The following is a 19,710-nucleotide window of genomic DNA, read 5'->3' as shown; positions in this document are numbered from 1 at the left end:
TGCTGTGAAAGTGTTGAACTCAATATGCTAGCAAATTTGGAAAACTCAGCAGTGGCCACAGGACCAGAAAAGGTCAGTTATCATTCCAATCCCAAAGAAAGGCAAAGCTGAGGAATGTTGAAACTACAACACAACTGCACTTATCTCACATGCTAGCAAAATAATGCTCAAAATTCTCCAAGCCAGGCTTCAACAGTATGTCAACCATGAACTTCCAAATGTTCAAGCTGGTTTTAGAAAAGGTAGAGGAACCAGAGATCAAATTGCCAAGATTCGCTGGATCATCAAAAAAGCAAGAGAGTTCCAGAAAAACATCTTCTTCTGCTCTATCGACTGTGCCAAAGCCTTTGACTGTGTGGATCAAAACAAACTGTGGAAAATTCTGAAAGAGATGGGAATACCAGTCCGCCTTCCCTGCCTCCTGAGAAATCTGTATGCAGGTCAAGAAGGAACAGTTAGAACTGGACAGGGAACAACAGGCTGGTTCCAAATCGGGAAAGGAGTACATCAAGGTTGTATATTGTCACCCTGCTTATTTAACTTATATGCAGCGAACATCATGAGAAACACTGGGCTGGATGAAGCACAAGTTGGAATCAAGATTGCCAGGAGAAATATCAATAACCTCAGATGTGCAAATGATACCACCCTTATGGCAGAAAACAAAGAAGAACTAAAGAGCCTCTTGATGAAAGAGAAAGAGGAGAGTGAAAAAGTTGGCTTTAAACTCTACATTCAGAACATTAAAATCATGGCATCCAGTCCCATCATTTCATGGCAAATAGATGGGGGAACAATGAAAACAGTGGCTGACTTTATTTTGGGGGGCTCCAAAATCACTGCAGATGGTGATTACAGCCATGAAATTAAGACGTTTACTCCTTGGAAGAAAAGCTATGACCAACCTAGGCAGCATATTAAAAAGCAGAGACATTACTTTGCCAACAAAGTTTCATTTAGTCAAAGTTATGGTTTTTCCAGTAGTCATGTATGGATGTGAGAGTTGGACTGTAAAGAAAGCTGACAACTGAAGAATTGATGCTTTTGAACTGTGGTGTTGGAGAAGACTCTTGAGAGCCCCTAGGACTGCAAGGAGATCCAACCAGTCAATCCTAAATGAAATCAATAATGAATATTCTTTGGAAGGACTGATGCTGAGGCTGAAGCTCCAATCTTTGGCCACCTGATGCAAAGGACTGACTCATATGATAAGACCCTGATGCTGGGAAATATTGAAGGCAGGAGGAGAAGGGGACGACAGAGGATGAGATAGTTGGATGGCATCACTGCCTCAATGGACATGAGTTTGAGCAAGCTCTGGGAATTGGTGATGCGCAGGGAAGCCAAGCTTGCTGCAGTCCATGGGGTCACAAAGAGTCAGAAAGGACTGAGTGACTGAACTGAAATGATTTTATAATTATAAAAGTATTATATATTATACACAATATTATATCTATATAAACTTTCCCAAAAAGCTGTCTATATGATACCTGTGTAAAGGAATTTCTTGTTCTAAGGAGTTACATGTTGCAGTACTTAAAGGTCAAGAGTCATAATGTCAGTGACTTATCTTCAAATATTTCCGTAGAAATAAATAAACAAGTGATTGTTTTAGTTGATTTATGAAATTTACTGAAAGTTTCGTTTTCAAGGTCATTGCATGTTTTTCTCTGCAAATTTAAATTCTTGTGTTCAGAGAGTAGTTTCTCTTGATCTACTTCTCATATACTTTCAGCTATTTTCAGATCTAATAATTGATCTTTCATATTTCTTATGAGTTTACTATCACATGCAAAGATTTCCTTTTGCATGTACTGGATGGTAGTCACCATCAAAGCAGAAATACTCTCACCTTCTGAATCTAAGTCAATTCTCAATTAAAGCTACAGAATTAATTAAATTAAGCTAAAAAATAACAGAAAGTTAAACATTCCGTTACAGGGACAACAACATAAAAACACCATTAAAATATATCAATGGAAACTACTAGAAATAAATAAAATATATCCTCTTAATTTTTTAAAGATCTACAATCACAAGGATGAATATTTTTTCACTCTTTTTGATATTATGCAAATTAAATGTCCAGTCTTTGTGTAAAATTCTAAGGATTCTATATACAGTAATCAGAAGTTAGATGGCAATAAAAATATTGTTTAAAAATCACAAGCAGATGTGTCTTTGAGGAAGCATTCAATTTACTGAGATGACGGCAATGAATTTTCTGAGCAGTGAAATGAAATTCATCAGATGGCTTCTACTTTTTGACTAAATTCAACTCCTGTGGGAAGAATTTGCTGTATTGAGTAAATTGAACAGGAAATCAGCTCTAAGTAGCTTTCTAAAAGTATTGTAATTTCTACTGTTAGTATAATTTTGTGATCTGCATAAAACCACGGAATGAGAAATTCACATATAATGTATAGGGTCCTTATGGCTGAAGATTAATTATCAGCAATTATTTTGTTAGGCTGAATCCCTGCTTGCTTGCATCCCTATTGTAACCATGTTTTATTGAAAATCATCATGAATTTATGTCTTTTCAGCAAGGTCTGTGGAACAAAATCACTTGTTTTCTGTGGGCTGTTGAAGTGGAATTGCATTGTTGTTACTATCAATTATTGTTCCCCTCCTTGTTTCTTCAATGTCACACTGTGAGTTGCCAGGCTTTGTCACTGACAGTGTTACTTCCTCTGGCAAAAGATTTCTTAATCTTGATTTAAGAAAAATTAGTTACTCTTCCCTTAATCTCTTGTTGTTGTTCAGTTTTTCAGTCATGTCTGACTCTTTGTGACCATGGACTGTAGCATGCTAGGCTTCCCTGTCCTTCACCATCTCCCAGAGGTTGCCCGAACTCATGTCCATTGAGTCAGTGATGCCATCCAACCATCTCATCCACTGCCGTTGCCTTCTCCTCCAGCCTTCAGTCTTTCCCAGCATCAGGCTCTTTTCTAATGAGTCGGCTCTTCGCATCAGGTGGCCAAAGTATTGAAGCTTCAGTTTCAGCTTCAGTCCTTCCAGTGAATATTCATTATTGATTTCATTTAGGATTGACTGGTTGGATCTCCTTGCAGTCCAAGGGACTCTCAAGAGTCTTCTCTAACACCACAATTCAAAAGCATCAATTCTTCAGTGTTCACCCTTCTTTATGGTCCAACTCTCACATCCAAGCATGACTATTGGAAAAACCATAGCTTTGACTAGATGGACCTTTGTCAGCAAAGAAATGTCTCTGCTTCTTAATATCCTGTCTGGGTTTTTCATTGCTTAAGCTGCTAATTTAAAATCTAAAATAAATCATGTATTTGATCTTGCATCAAAAACTAAATATGAAACCCAAGGCCACAAATACTTACTTGTATTCTTTTAGACATTTGATAGTTTTACACTTATTTTGAGATCTAGAATCCATTTTGAGTTATTTTTTGTAAATGACATGAAGTATGTGTTAAGGTTTTGTTTTGTTTTGTATGTGGACATCTGTTACAGCATCCTGTTTCCACTGAATTATGTTTGTGCATTTGCCAAAAAATCGGTTGACAATATTTTTTTGTCTATTTACAATATCTCTCTTCTGTTCTACTGACATATATATGTATATATATATATATATATATATATATACTCCATTTTTTTGTATTCTACTGATATATATATACGTATATGTATATATATATATAAAATCCTAGTTATATATACATAACTCCAATTTCTTCAGTAACACACTGTCCGTATTTGAGGAGCTTTACAGTAAGCTACAACATTACCTGGTCTGTAATACTTAAATCAAGTAATGGGAGTTCTACTTGAGTGTTTAAATCAGTTCATAGAAGTTAAGAATTATTTTAGCTATTCATTTATTTTGCCTTTCCAATGTAGCTTAGAATTAGATTTTCAATATCAACAGGTATTTCTTGGGTTTTGATTGAGATTGCTTTGACTTCATAGACCAAATTGTGGGGGGTGGGGGGTGAGGAATAGTACATTAATAATATATAGTCTTCCAACATATACCCAATTGCTGTTGTTGTTGTTGTTTACTAGCCAAGTCATGTCTGACTCTTTGCAACTACATGGACTGCAGCACACCAGGATTCCCTGTCCATCACTATCTCCCAGTTTGTTCAAACTCATGTCCATTGAATCAGTGATACCATCCAACCAATTCATCCTCTCTTTCTCTCTTCTCCTCCTGCCTTCAATCTTTCCCAGCATCAAAGTCTCTTCCAATGAGTCCATGCTTTGCATCAAGTGGCCAAAGTTTTGGAGCTTCAGCTTCAATATTGAAAAGTGAAAAGTAAAAGTGGTAATCGTTCAGTGGTGCCTGACTCTATGTGACCCCATGGACTGGAGCCTGCCAGGCTCCTCTGTCCACGGAATTCTCCAAGCAAGAATACTGGTGTGGGTTGCCATGCCCTTCTCCAGGGGATTTTCCTGACCTGGGTATCAAACTCAGGTCTCCTGCACTGCAGGCAGATCCTTTACCATTTAAGCTATCTGGGAAGATTTAGCTTCAACATTAGCCCTTCCAATGAGTATTCAGAGCTGATTTCCTTTAGGATTGACTGCTTTGATTTCCTTGCAGTCCAAAGGACTCTCAAGATCCTTCTCCAGCACCGCAATTTGAAAGCATCAATTCTGCAGCCCTCAGTCCTGTTTATAGTCCAGCTCTCACATCCATACATGACTACCGGAAAACCATAGCCTTGACTACACGGACTTCGGCTGGCAAAGTGATGTTTCTAACTCTTTAATATGCTGTCTAGATTTGTCACAGCTTTCCTTCCAAGGAACAAGCATCTTTTAATTCCATCGACTGCCACCATGGAATTAAAAGATGCCATGATCTTAGTTTTTTAGTAATTAATTTCAAGTCAACTTTTTTTTTACTCTTCTTTCACTTTCATCAAGAGGCTCTTTAGTTCCTCCTTGTTGTCAGCCATTAGTATGGTATAATCTCCTTATTTGCAGTTGTTGATATTTCTGTTGGCAATCTTGATTCCAGTTTGTGATTCATCTGGCTCAGCATTTCGCATGATATACTCTGCATATAAGTTAAATAAGCAGGGCAACAATACAGCCTTGACATGCTTCTTTCCTAATTTTGAATCCATCTGTTGTTCCATGTCCAGTTCTAACTGTTGCTTCTTTTCCTGCATATAGGTTTCTCAGGAGACAGGTAAGGTGGTCTGGTATTCCCATCTCTTTAAAAATGTTCCAGTTTGTTGTGATCCACACAAAGACTTTAGCATAGTGCATGAAGCAGAAGTAGATGTTCTTCTGGAATTCCCTTGCTTTCTTTATGAGCCAATCAGTGAATGCTGGCAATTTGATCTCTGGTTCTTCTGCCTCTTCTCAATCCAGCTTATACATCTGGAAATCTTCAATTCACATACTGCTGAAGCCTAGCTTGGAGGATTTTGAGCAGCATGTGAAATGAGTGCAGTTGTACAGTAGTTTGAACATTCTTTGGTATTGCTCTTCTTTAGGATTGTAATGAAAACTGACCTTTTGCAGTTCTGTGACCACTGCTGAGTTTTCCAAATTTTCTGACATGTTGAGTGCAGCACTTTAACAGCACTATCTTTTAGGATTTCAAATAGCTCAGTTGGGCTTCCATCACTTCCACTAGCTTCTCTGGTGTCCCATACAGTAAAGAATCTGCCTGCCAAAGCAGGAGAACTGGGTTCAATCTCTGGGTCAGGAAGAGCTCCTGAAGAAGAGAATGTCTACCCACTCCAGTATTCTTGCCTGGAGAATGCTATGGACAGAGGAGCCTGGTGGACTACAGTCCATGAGGTCCCAAAGAGTTGGATGCAGCTGAGTGACTAACACATATAATCCAATACATCTCTCCAATTATTTATACCTTCTTTGATTTCTCTAATCAATATACTATATATTATGCATATAGGTCTGCACATAATTTAGTAAGTGTATAGTCAACTACTATTTTTTGAGTTATTACAGATATGACTGATTTTAAATTTTAGATTTCAATTGGTCATTGCTAATAAATAGAATGCAAATAACAGGTATTTTAGGAATCCTGCTAAACTCACTTGTTAATTCTAGGATTTTCTTTCTTTCTTTTTTTTTTTTTTTTTGTACTTTCCTCTGGATTTTCTACAAACATGATGTCTATGAATAAAATAGTTTCTTTCTTGCTTTCTAATCTGCATACTTATTATTTAATTTTGTTGCCATATTGCACCAGCTAGGATTTCCAATGCAATTTTGAATAGGATGGATGAGAAGTAACACCTTGGCCTTGGTCTACATCTTAGTAGGAAAGCTTTCAATATCTTATCATTAAGTATGACGTTAGCTATAGATTCTTCATTGATGTCCTCCATTAGGTTAGGAAGAATGATTATTATCTAGATCAGACATTTTTTTTTATCTTGGATAAGGATGTTTTGAAGTCTTTGTCCAAAATTGATTTGTCTACTCCATCTTTCTTTTGGTAAACGTTTATATGGTATGTGCATGCATGCCCAGTCACTCAGTCACGTCTGACTCTTTGTGACCATATGGACTGCATCCCAACAGGCTCCTCCATCCATGGAACTTTCCAGCAAGAGCCTTGGAGGCTCTTGCATCTCCTGCATTGGCAGGTAGATTCTTTACTGCTGTGCCACCTGTGAAGCCCGTTATATTGTATATCTCTCTCCATTATTTCAAATCTACCTGAATCTTTGTTTTCAAGTGGATTCTTGTAGACAGTATGCAGTAGGATCTCACTTTTATGTCTTTTCTGATAACCCTTGTCTTTTAACTGGTGTGTTTGGAACATTTGCATTTAAAACAATTACAGATAGGGTTGGATTAAAAATCTGCTATCTGGCTGTCATCTTCTTTTTGCTATTGGCATTTTGGCTTCCAGATATTTAAGGTACATAACTCTGTGGTGTTACAGATGTTGAGCTTGTAAGTTTTTTGTTGTTTGTGAATCCTCATTTGTTTGTTTAACTGCCTTGTTTTAAAATAGAGAATATTTAGGGTGACTACAAACTGGGCTGTTGGCTCTGCCATTTTGCTGCCAGCTGAGCCACCATATTTCAGTATGAAAATTGTCCTATTTATGAATCACACTAGTAAGAAAAGTATACATTATGCATGATTATTTAGTTCTTCTAATCTGCTGATATGGCTTGATTATCACTATGGTTTTTACAAAATCTAGGGTACTTTTCCTTATATTTCCTATTCAGAAGGTAATTTAAGCAGCCAAAAAAATATTATTCCCAATTTGAAATTTTACACATACGATAGAGCCTAAAGTCAGAGTCCACGGAAAAGCATAGTAATATAAAGCCCAGACTCTGGCGATAGACTGCTGCATTCACATTTGTGTTCTGTCAAATTATGAGAAGCACTCCATCTCTATGTCTTACCGTTCTCATCTGTTAGATATGATGATAACATTAGTCCCATAGAGTTTTGTATCAAATCAGTTTTTCTTTATACAACTCATAAAATATCCAATATGTGTTAGTTAAAAAACAAGCATTACTTCTGTAGTCATCATATCAATCTTATGAGACAGACAGTTTTGCAATCAATAGTATTTTACAAATGAGAATACACAGCATCAGAGTATACTTAATACTCCTGAGACTAAACATCTTTTATTGCCAGAGGCATAATGTTAATTCAACCTGCAAAAAAGAAAACTTGAAATGTTTAAATGAAGATTTTTGGCATTAAAAAAATGCTGTCACATTATTTGTTATCATTAATACTTTGATTGGGAAATATTTCATAGACAATAAAATTGAATGAACCACTGGAATAAAAGAAGAAAAAAGCTCTGAGTTTCTAGTTTTATTTTAACTTTTAGATTTAGAGTCCATCTTTGTTGTCTATAATGGAATGTATATGATAAAAGAGAATATCCTTAAAATGCATTTAAACCCAAATATCCAAACTCTTGTGAATTACAAGCAGGGCTGGAAAATTTATGATAGCTTCATGAATAATAACTATAACCATTACTTTGAATCTCCATTATTCATGCTTTGCTAGAAGAGCCTCATGGAATTTCATTATATGATAGTTCTTTTAAAAAAGTCTAGGGACGAGTTGAACTTATCTATGTACATTAAAACCTAGCAGAACATTATTTTATTAGAGTATTAAATTCAAAGTTTCCATTACAGTTATATCCTTTAATTTTGAAAAATATAAAAGGAGCAGAAATCCTTGAAGAGAAATAATTTTTTCTGTTAAAATATTATTATTTACACTCAAGGCAATTTAAACTGTAGAAGAAAAATCACAGAACCATAACTCAGTTCCTTGTTCTCCAGCCTCTAACTACAGAAAAGGTTTACGTATTCTTGCGTAGCTTTATTTTTCTGTTGTTCAGAATCTCCTCTACTCTTCTCAAATTTCTGACCCATCATTGTCCAGTGGACTCGGAAATATTCGTTTCAGAATATCTAGTGCCAGATACACTTTCTGGCACTGGAGATGCCATGGAGAAAAGCACAGATAAAATCCCAAGCTCATGAATCTTTATCCTAGTGGGGAGGGGTTGCAAAGAGTGAGCCCTAATTTAAACACTAAACACAATATTACAGAAGACCAACTCTGCTTCACTGGTAACTGAGAAGGGAACAAAAAGGAATTGCCCCACTTCTGTTTATTTCATCCATCCATTCCTCTTTCCTGTTCTGAAGAACCTGGTGCCTTCCTATTGTTTAAGGCTTACTTCATCTTCTGTTTCCTCATGCAGTGCACTCTCTTCATTGTACAGTCTATATCCTATCACTTCTTTCTGATTTATTTATTTTTAATTGAAGGCTAATTGCTTTACTATATAGTGTTGGTTTCTGCCATATATCAACACAACTCAGTCATAGGTACACGTATCCCCCCTCCGTCTTGAACCTGTCATCTCTTACCCTTTCCCATCCCTTAGGTTGTTACAGAGCCCCAGTTTGAGTACCCTGAGTAATACAGCATATGCCTATTGGCTATCTATTTTACATACGGTAGGGTGTATGTTTCCATGATATTCTCTCCATTCATCCCACCCTGTTTCCTCCCGCCTTCCCATGTCCATAAGTTTGTTCTCTATATCTGCATCTCCATTGCTGTCTTGCAAATAGGTTCATCAGTACCATCTTTCTAGATTCCATATATTTGCATTAATATACATATATACTATCACTTTTAAACATGTTCTCTTCTAGCTACTTTCTAGCAGAACACCAATGAACTTAAGATCTCTCCCATCTTATGCTCCCTTTTCACATCAAAACGTGTGTGTGCGCGTGTGTGTGTGTGTGAATATATACACACAATCACTTTCAATCTCTACTTCCTCACCTTCTAACTCCTCAAATTATTATAAATTTGGATTTTAGTCTTTAAAGTGTTCTCACCAATCAGCAATTACACATAAATTGGAAAATCTTAAAGGATGCTTAAAATTCAAAGAAATAAAGAAAAACCTGACAATCCAGCAGAAGAAATAAAAGAAGGTGATTAAGAAGGAGCTTTTTATGTGAATTTTGTGGCTTCTATTAACTACTATAACCCACACAATTCACCATTTTAAGTGTCGGTTCTTAATTATGGGTCTTATTTTCACCATTCTTTAAAGGTCTAGGACTTTTTATGACTGCCTGATGGAAACTGTGAACAATATATTGTAACAATTTGAGTTTACATTTACTTCTTTTTAAAGTTCCCAGGAAATAAGCTAAATCACAGATTAATTCACCTGATCTTTCTAGGTCTAGTCTTTTTAAGTTTAGTCTGCTGCTGCTGCTGCTAAGTCGCTTCAGTTGTGTCGGACTCTGTGCGACCCCATAGACGGCAGCCCACCAGGCTCCCCCGCCCCTGGGATTCTCCAGGCAAGAACACTGGAGTGGGTTGCCATTTCCTTCTCCAATGCATGAAAGTGAAAAGTGAAAGTGCAGTCGCTCAGTCCTGTCCAACCCTTAGCGACCCCATGGACTGAAGTTTAGTCTAGAGTTTCCTTTATTCTAAAGCTTGGTTCTGACTCCTAATGGCGAGCATTCTACAGTCTTCATCGCACATCCAAAGGGAGGATGGAGCCAGAACCTCACCATGTCCGAGCCCTGAGGACCTCTCCACCTCACCTCCACTCATCCTCCAGTCTCACAGAGTCACCCGCAGCAAGTGTGCAGCGTGAGAGTGTGAGTGTAAAGTCGCTCAGTCGTGTCCGACTCTTTGCGACCCCAGGGACCATAGCCCACCAGGCGCCTCTGTCCATGGAATTTTTCAGGCAAGAGTACTGGAGTAGGTTGCTATTTCCTTCTCCAGGGGATCTTCCCAACCCAGGGATCGAACCTGGGTCTCCCCCATTGCAGGCAGAGGCTTTACCATCCAAGCTCATAGCACTTGGCAAATGAACCTGGGGGACAGGCTCACAGACTTCCAGATGCTGGCTTTATACAGCTGTATTGTTTCCTGGAAACCCCAATCAATTTTGCAGCCAGGAATTCTGATTTCTCCACATTAGTTCAATAAGATTGTTCTTTCTACTGGTATCTTTCCTTCCTATGTTGTCGTCTGAAAAGGTCTCTCTGTCCAGAGAGGTGATCTTGTGTTTATCTTGTGTTTCATTTATCTAAATAGTCACAGTGTACTTCCAAACGGGTTGCTTCATATGTTTTATTTCTGTTTATGCCATACACTGAAGCCTAAATTCTAGCTAAAGAAAAAAAAAATCAGTGGACCTATTTCGTGGATTATAATTTTCAAAATTAAAGATACCTTCTTGACAGGATATGAATGATTTAATCACTTTGTTGTTGTTTTCCAGTTGCTCAGTCGTATCCAACTGTTTGTGAACCTATGGACTGCAGCACGCCAGGCTCCTCTGTCCTCCACTGTCTCCCAGAGTTTGCTCAAGTCATGTCCGTTGAGTTGGTGATGCCATCTAATAATCTCACCCTCTGCTGCCCTCTTCTCCTTTTGCCTTCGATCTTTCCCAGTATCAGCATCTTTTCCAATAAGTCAGCTCTTCACATCTGGTGGCCAAAGAATTGGAACTTAATCACTTTAATATGTATATTTTTTTAAAGATAGCAGAGAATTTTTGATTCAAAAAGAACTAGATTTAAAAACTCCCAAGAGAGTTGAAAATGGCTTGCTCTTGCCTTCCTTGGCACACCAATTCTAGGGGCAAAGTGAGGACTGAGGGTGAGGCAAGAAAGAGTTAACTGTGGGGAAGGGAAACCTGGAGTTTTAGAAAATCACATATGCTGATATAATAAATTAACATGTTAGTCTCAAATGCATGGGTAGGTTTCCAGAATCCAATGCTGCTTAGTACTGGCATCAGTGATTTTATATGTTTAAAACCATTTATCTTGTCAACTCATTAAGATGTATATTTATATATCAATAATTTTTTAAACTTCCCCAAATCCCAGCACATTGCTAATTGAAGAAACCATTTTTTTTTTTTAAATCTCAGTATCTGCTTTTGATGTTTATCTATTCCTCCATGGTAAAATATTTCTATTACATGAATGAACTTCATATTTCTACAGTTAAGCTATATCTCCAGATAAACGTGTGTGTGTGTGTGTGTGTGTGTGTGTGTGTGTGTCTGCACACTCAATCATGTTCTACTCTTTGTGACCTCATGGACTTGTAACCCACCAGGCTCCTCTGTTCATGAAATTTTCCAGGCAAGTATACTCCTAGATCTTCCCAACCCAGGGCTTGCCCCCGTATCTCTTGGGTCTCCTGCATTGGTAGGCGGATTCTTTACAACCGCACCAACTGGGAAGCCCCCAATGAGGCATTCTCTTCCAAACATCTGCTGGACATGTCAAGTGACATCATCTGTCTACCCTTGAACTTAACATCAGAGAAACTTTTAATGTACCTTTAAATTTTCAAACCAATTAATGGCACTGTCACTCCACAGATCATCTAGATTCACCATTATGGAGTTACCTGTGATTCTTCCCAAATGCAGTTATATGAGGCAAGGGTTTCCCTCCTGTGTGTATTGATGCTTGTTCTACTCCTGTCAATCACTCTCGCCTCTCTATGACAATAGTCTTGCAGTTGTTCCACTCACCTCTAGTCTCTGTTTTCAGTTGAGGCTTCCAGATAAGTCTTTGCAAAGACCAACTTCTATCCTATCTTTCTTTCTTTCTTTCATTTTGTATAAAAAAGTTTTATTCTTCAAACAGAACATAGACTTTATGAAGTAATATCCTCTCTCTCTTACTGAAAATTTATTATAACATTAGAGGCTTTGCAAATGGATCTTAATAAGCCATTGGTGGTGATTCTGTTTCTACTTAATTACCCTAGTCATCATTAATATCTCAGCAACAATTTTAAATAAGCCTTTTTATTTTATTTTCATGTCTTACACTAACAGGTCTCATCAAATGCAAGCAGCTACTAGCTTACAGAAGAGGTTTCATTTCATTTCAGAGAACATTGATATTGGAAAGTGAAAACCACTACAATATTATAAAGTAATTAGCCTCCAACTAATAAAAATAAATGAAAATAAATAAATAAATAAAAAATCCTGAGGATAGTGAGACTGTCAAGGGAGTACACTAAACACTATCTTATTTATTTTATACAGATGAACGTATTTTATACCAACTCTAGTATTTAGTTTACATTTGGATTTGGGCAACAGAAATAATAAGGAAAATGCTTAGACCTTGAAATAGAGTAAATTGCAAAATACATGTATGAAATTGAGACATACCCTAAACTTCATTATGTAATCTGAAAGGCTTCCTAATAGCATGAGTATTCAAATATTACATGTAGCCAATACATGAGATTTTAATATAAGAACTAATAGGGACAATATAAAATAACTCTATTAATATAAAGTCACCTTCTTTAATTTTAATAGTTTAAAAAATTTTTATGTGATACAATTTATAATTTGTCCAGTATTTTGAAATCTACATGCCCTATTGTATCAAACATTTTTAATCTTGGGCCCTATAAAGTTGTTAGTTCTAAGAGCTATACTAAAGATAAATTGATACTTCCTGAAACTGTTTTTACAATGGCAAATAAAATAATATTTTATACTGAATATTAAATGCAAGATGATGCAAAAAGATCTGGTTTTGATTGGTGTCTGATTAGCTGTTCTAGGAGCAGAATCTGCCAAAGTTATGTAGATTATCTGAAGAAGTACTTTCATGGCCCTCTTTCTATATTATTCTCATTTAAAGTAGCTTTCCTAGAAGTACCGGTTCTCAAGATTTGGTGCACCAATTCTTTCACTTCCTACTGGAGTTGCAATCACTTACTGCATGAAAAAAAAGTGAAGTTGAGCAGTGGAGAATGAAATTCTGGCCACTTCAGACAGAAAGACCACAGGAAGGCAATTGTGTCCTTTGGCTCTCTAAGTCAGTTCAGAAAAAACTCAGCTGTTCCCTGACCTTTTTCAAACTGGGAAGATTGCTCTGCTGCAAACAGAAAAGTGCTTCTGCTCTATCAGTTGTATTTCTTACTTTCTCTCTCCTCTGGCTATTATCTCTTGGAATTCAGCAAAAATTTCGTAGCAAATATTCACTTGGACACTGCTGTTGAGAGTCTTCATTTTTATGCCACTATTGTACTTCCTAGTGTAATGTGTCTTCTTGGGCTTTTGTTGGTATTTTAATGGGAATATACAAATTACAGCAGAGATTGCTAGTCAGTCAATATTTTTTCCAAAAATGAAGCAAAAAGAGATTTAAAAAATCTGACAGTAATGACAGGATACCAGCACTATCAAATATTAAGATATTCTATTTAAAAGGCATAGTAAGTTTTTTAAACAGATAATGGAAAGGTATAGAGAACTTTCAGGTTTCTTGATTCTACAGGATAGAGTAGGATATATGTAATTTTATTTTTTTGGATATATGTGATTTTTTGTCTCATTTTCTCTTCACACTGAGAAGATATACTTACTTTCTCTGTACCTAGATAACAGCACAAGTAGATTTCATAGTGTCTCGGTCACTTGCAGATATTGATGAACATTCCCACCTTCAGATATTAGAAATTCCAGTCTTATCTACATAAAATCCCTCATTTAGCTCAAAGTTTATTGGAAACAAACCTTGGGGGGAGAAGAGGGATGCTGCTGTTGCTTTTCTCCACAAATATCCCACTCCTTCTCTCCTACTAATTGTGGTGCTAGTGACTCCCCTGGGCTTAGTGAGAATGAAGAGGCAAAAAAGATTGAACTGTCATCTGGTATTCGGGTTCTCTGGGCTGTTAGTAGTGACTAACTGATAGCTCTTTCGTGGGAGAAAGAGCTTCACCATAGTTGGAGAAATTGCTCTACTCACTCATCATCAATGATTCATGGTCTTTTGCATAATCTTTGCATAACTACCTGTGACATACTCTACAGATGTATGTATGTATATATTGAAAGAGAGTGACAGATGCAGGGGGACTTCCCTGGTGCTTCAGACGGTAAAGAATCTGCCTGCAAAGCAGTTTCAATCCCTGGGCCAGGAAAATCCCCTGAAGAAGAGAATAGCTACCCATTCCCATTTTCTTGCCTGGAGAATCCCATGGACAGAGGAACCTGGCAGGCTACAGTCCATGGAGTTTCAAAGAGTAAGACATGACTGATACAGATGCAACAAGATTAGTCTTTTATAGAAAAAGAATCATGCTTGTCTATGTAAATCAGAGAAAAAAGTGAATAGAGAGGGAAGAAGGATGTGGAGATTTGGAAGGTGAAAAGAACAAAGGTTGCTGTTTAATTGTACCTATTTTGTTTAATAAAGTATGAGGCAGGATTGTCAGACAATGCTGTGTGGGGAAGGCTGGAGAAAAGTTGGGGAAAGTAAAAACAGTGTAACATTGCAAGATTTCTAGGCAGTTCTGAGTGCCATGAACAAATGTAGGCAATTTGCATGATTTCTCATCAATCACATGGAGCAGGCCTCAATCAGATTCCTCTGGCGACGGCCTGCATAGCGGAGAGAGGCTGCCCTCCTCAGTCCTCTCAGCGGCAGATTGGTGAATGTGCCCCTTCACTCTCTTTCCTGCTAACCCCTTCTCCTGATGCAGGAACCTGATTCCAGGAATTCCAGTCGTCTTCTCCACCCATTGAATACTGGTTTAAGACCACGTGCACTGACCTAATTTTATGAATTACAGCTAAGTAACCATTTTTGTGAACTCAGCTGCTTAAGTATATGAAAATACTTTACTAATAAAATGATAATTTATTAAAATAATGTACATTAATTTTCTCTGAAACATTCTTTTTCCAAATTCACACTTCATCACACAGTTTGTTGTCATTTTTAAATGTGTAGGCTAACAATTTGAAAGTCATTTCGTAATAACAATTATATCCCAAAACTTTTTTGGGCAACATGCCAACACTTCCAATTAACAACTTCTATTTTCTTAAATGCATAAATCAATTATAATTAACTATTAATTAATGAAGTCTTTCAAAAGGAGAAATCAAATGACATAAAAATTGAAGAACTTCTATTGTAGATAGAACATTATCTGGGAGACATAATGAAGTAAAAATATATTTATGTACAGGGGTAATGAGGTGCTGAGTTCTCTTTTCTAACTCAGTAACAGACATTAGAAAAAAGTAATAAAATCAAGATCCATAGAAAAACACTTCTTAATGGTAGGCACACTGTATTAGCTCAGCTTATGTTTTTCTGCTAAGACTCTCTCTAAAAACAGTGTGATTGAATCAGGTTGTTTGCTTTCAACACTGTGACAAATTTTGTAAGTTTAGATAAGTTAACAAAAGAACTGTGGTTCTGCCTCATTTGTAATTTGCAACACTTGATCCACCCTTCTGTTCAGTGTACACATTTAATCATATTTCATATGAGTAACTCTTTTTTAGCAGAAGAACATAATTTTTTTTATTCCCAAGATCCAAGCCTTGTTCAATATTTGAAAATTAATGTAGTCATCATATTGAGCTTCAATGGAAAAAAAAAAAGCACATAGCCAAGTAAATAGATTCCAATTCCATCTTTGTGGTTGTTGGTTAAGTAAATATTTCTTAAAGCCTAAAATCATGAAAAAGTGAAAGTGCTAGTCACTCGGTTGTCTCTGACCTTTTGCTGACCATGGACTGTAGCCCACCAGTTTCCTCTGTCCATGGAATTCTCCAGGCAAAAACACTGGAGTGGGTAGTCGTTCCCTTCTCCAGGGGATCTTCCTGAGCCGGGGGTTGAATCTAGGTCTCCAGCATTGCAGGCAGATTCTTTACCATCTGAGCCGCAGGGAAGCCCCTAAAATCGTGAACTGTAAAATAAAAAAGTTGATAAGCTTGATTTCATCACAATTAAAAACATCTACTCTTAGAAAGATACTATTAAGAGATACAGAATGATAGAAATATTTGCAAAACACATATCTGAAAAAATGTCTTACATCCCATGTGTGTATAGAATTATCAAAACTCTGTAACAACAAAACAAATAACCCAATTATAAATAGGCAAAACTTTGAATAGACTCTTGACCAAAGAGAATGTACATTTGGTGGACAGAACGTGAAAAAAAATGTTCAACATGATTAATCATTGTGTGTGTGCTCAGTTGTATCCGACTCTTTGGGACCCCATGGACTGTAGCCCAGTCGGCCAGGTTCCTTTGTATAATGGGATTTTCCAGATAAGAACACTGGAGTGGATTGTCATTTCCTTCTCCAGGGGATCTTCCCCAACCAGGGATCAAACCCACGTCTCCTGCATTGGCAGGCAGATTCTTTACCACTGAGCCACCTGGGAAGCTGCTAATTAAACATTGGGGAAATCCATATAAAAACTACAGCAAACTATCACTGCACACAACAGAGTGTCTAAAATTAAAAACTGATCTACTATGTGCTTTCAAGAATATGAGGTAATCGGGACATTCATAACAGAAGAGAGAAATGTGATGTGGTGCAACTACTTCAGAAAATAGTGTTTCTCTTATAAAGTTAAGCATACACTTCCACGTAACCAGAAATCTCACTCTTAGTTGTTTCATCATGAAAAGACATCTGTCTGTGAATCAGGAAACAACTCTCTTCAGACACTGAATCTTCCAGCACCTTGACCTTCCCTACCTCCAGAACTGTGAGAAAATAAGTGTTGGTTAAAGCACCCAGATTGTGGTGTTTTGTTAGGGCAGACCTAGCAAAGTAATACAATTTTCCAAGACAGGATTAGATCTCACTATTAAAACAATAAGTCCAATTCAGTTCAGTCCAGTTGCTCAGTCATGTCCGACTCCTTGTGACACCATGGACTGCTGCACGCCAGGCTTCCCTGTCCAACACCAACCCCCAGAGCTTGCTCAAACGCATGTCCGTCAAGTCGGTGATGCCATACAACCATCTCATCCTCTGTCGTCCCCTTCTCCTCCTGCCTGCAATCTTTCCCAGCATCAGGGTCTTTTCAAATGAGTCAGTTCTTCACATTAGGTGACCAAAGGAAGTATAGGAGTTTCAGCTTCAGCGTCAGTCCTTCCAGTGAATATTCAGGACTGATTTCCTTTAGAATGAACTGGTTTGATCTCCTTGCAGTCCAAGAGACTCTCAAAAGTCTTCTCCAACACCACAGTTCAAAAGCATCAATTCTTTGGCGCTCAGTTTTTTTTATAGTTCAACTCTCACATCCATACATGACTACTGGAAAAACCATAGCTTTGACTAGACAAAACTTTGTTGGCAAAGTAATGTCTCTGTTTTTTAATATGCTGTCTAGGTTTGTCATAGATTTTCTTCCAAAGAGCAAGCGTCTTTTAATTTCATGGCTGCAGTCACCATCTGCAGCGATTTTGGAGCCCCAAAAAATAAAGTCTGACACTGTTTCCATTGTTTCCCCATCTATTTGCCATGAAGTGATGGGACAAGATGTCATGATCTTCGTTTTTTGAATGCTGAGTTCTAAGCCAGCATTTTCACTCTTCTCTTTCATTTTCATCAAGAGGCTCTTCAGTTCCTCTTCCTTTCTGCCATAAGGGTGGTGTCATCTGCATATCTGAGGTTATTGATATTTCTGCCACCAGTGTTGATTCCAACTTGTGCTTCACCCAGCCCTGCATTTTGCATGATGTACTCTGCATATAAGTTAAATAAGCATATAAGTTAAATAAAACAGCAAAGAGACTGAAAAGTTAAATAAGAGGGTTCAACATGACCACTGAACCAATCTCAGAAAAATATGCATCATGTTCCACTGATAAGTTTATAATTCAGTTATTTATTAACTTTTCCCTAAAGAAGGTAGGTCACAGAATTCTGACCAAAAAAGAATCTTGGAATTTTAGAACTAGAAGTTCCTGAGTCCTTTTTGTACATTAAGACACTGATGTAGAGGTTTTAGAGAACTTGTCAAGACTCACAGCTACTTGAGCAAAAATATATCTAAATCAGTACCCAGTCTTAGCTGAAAATAGTCAATAAGTCCTTCTGCTACCTCGGTTATTCTCTTAAGAAAAAAAGCAAACTGTTTCTGACGTTTCCTCCAGTGACAAGATTTCTCTCCTTACACATTTTCCTCATTATGTGTCTTATTTTCCAGTTGCCGTTTCTTAGCCCATCATCAGGAGTATGAATCACTTTTTAAATTTCCAATTTCTGACTCCATGGCAATAGGAAGATCAACTTCATTTTAATTTTTTTCTTAACAGTTCAAATACCCTTTGGCTTTTATGTAAATTCTTCTTTGATGTTTGCTAGTTTTTTCTCCTGATTCATTGATACTAGTGGTTTACCAATTGTGAAACAGGCTTTTCTTCTCTTTAGCATTCACATATTTTCATTTGTTTTTAGCAACAATGTTTAGCTCAAATTATTGTGTCCTTAAACTTTTGCCAAGTGAGCTTATCCTTTGACTCTTAAATATTAAAAAGAAAAAGTTCTGAATTCTCCAGGAATTCACCTACACTTCAGAATATATTTGACTTGTCTGACTGTGCAGTTTCAGTTATAATTCTTTATAAAAGAAATGCCTGAGTAGCTTTAGTGACCTCTTCATAAATAAAGCATGTGAAGTGTGCCTGAATATTTCATAGTATGATTCTCAAATTTTAGCTCTGCAAGATGAAAATACTTGATTTGATTGTTTGTCTCTGCTAAATAACAACTACTAAATAACTTTCCCTAGGTTCTTGCCTAGAAAATCCATGGACAGAGGAGTCCAGTGGGCTGTAGTCCATGGGGTCGCAAAGAATCAGGCACGACTGAGTATGCACACGTGCGCGCACACACAGACACACACACACACACACACACACACACAGATAACAACTAAAGCAGTTTAGTGCCATAAAATCTAGGGAAAAGCTTAATAAGATAAGTTACTATAGTGATAATAATATTTCTTAAATGTGATAGCTTGCTAATATTATTATCTCCTAAAATAGAATTTGAGACATTACTAACAATTTAAAATTTTTCCTTCATTCTTGAATTAGAAATATTCCTTCCCTTTCAAGTTAATTGTTGTTGTTGTTGTTCTGTCACTCATTGTTGTCCAACTCTTTGTGACACCATGGACTGCAGCATGGTAGAAGAGGTGGAATCTATTTCCCCATATCTTGAATTTGACTTGCTTTTGCTAATCAAATATCATGGAAGTAGCAGTATGACAGTTTCAGTTCAGTTGTTCAGTCACGTCCAACTCTTTGCAACTCGATAAACAGCAGCACATCAGGCCTCCCTGTCCATCACCAGCTCCCGGAG

Source organism: Dama dama, chromosome 26, assembly GCF_033118175.1.
Source record: "Dama dama isolate Ldn47 chromosome 26, ASM3311817v1, whole genome shotgun sequence".
Taxonomy (NCBI): Eukaryota; Metazoa; Chordata; class Mammalia; order Artiodactyla; family Cervidae; genus Dama; species Dama dama.
The sequence above is the reverse complement of the archived record's forward strand: the minus strand, read 5'-3'. Positions refer to the sequence as shown.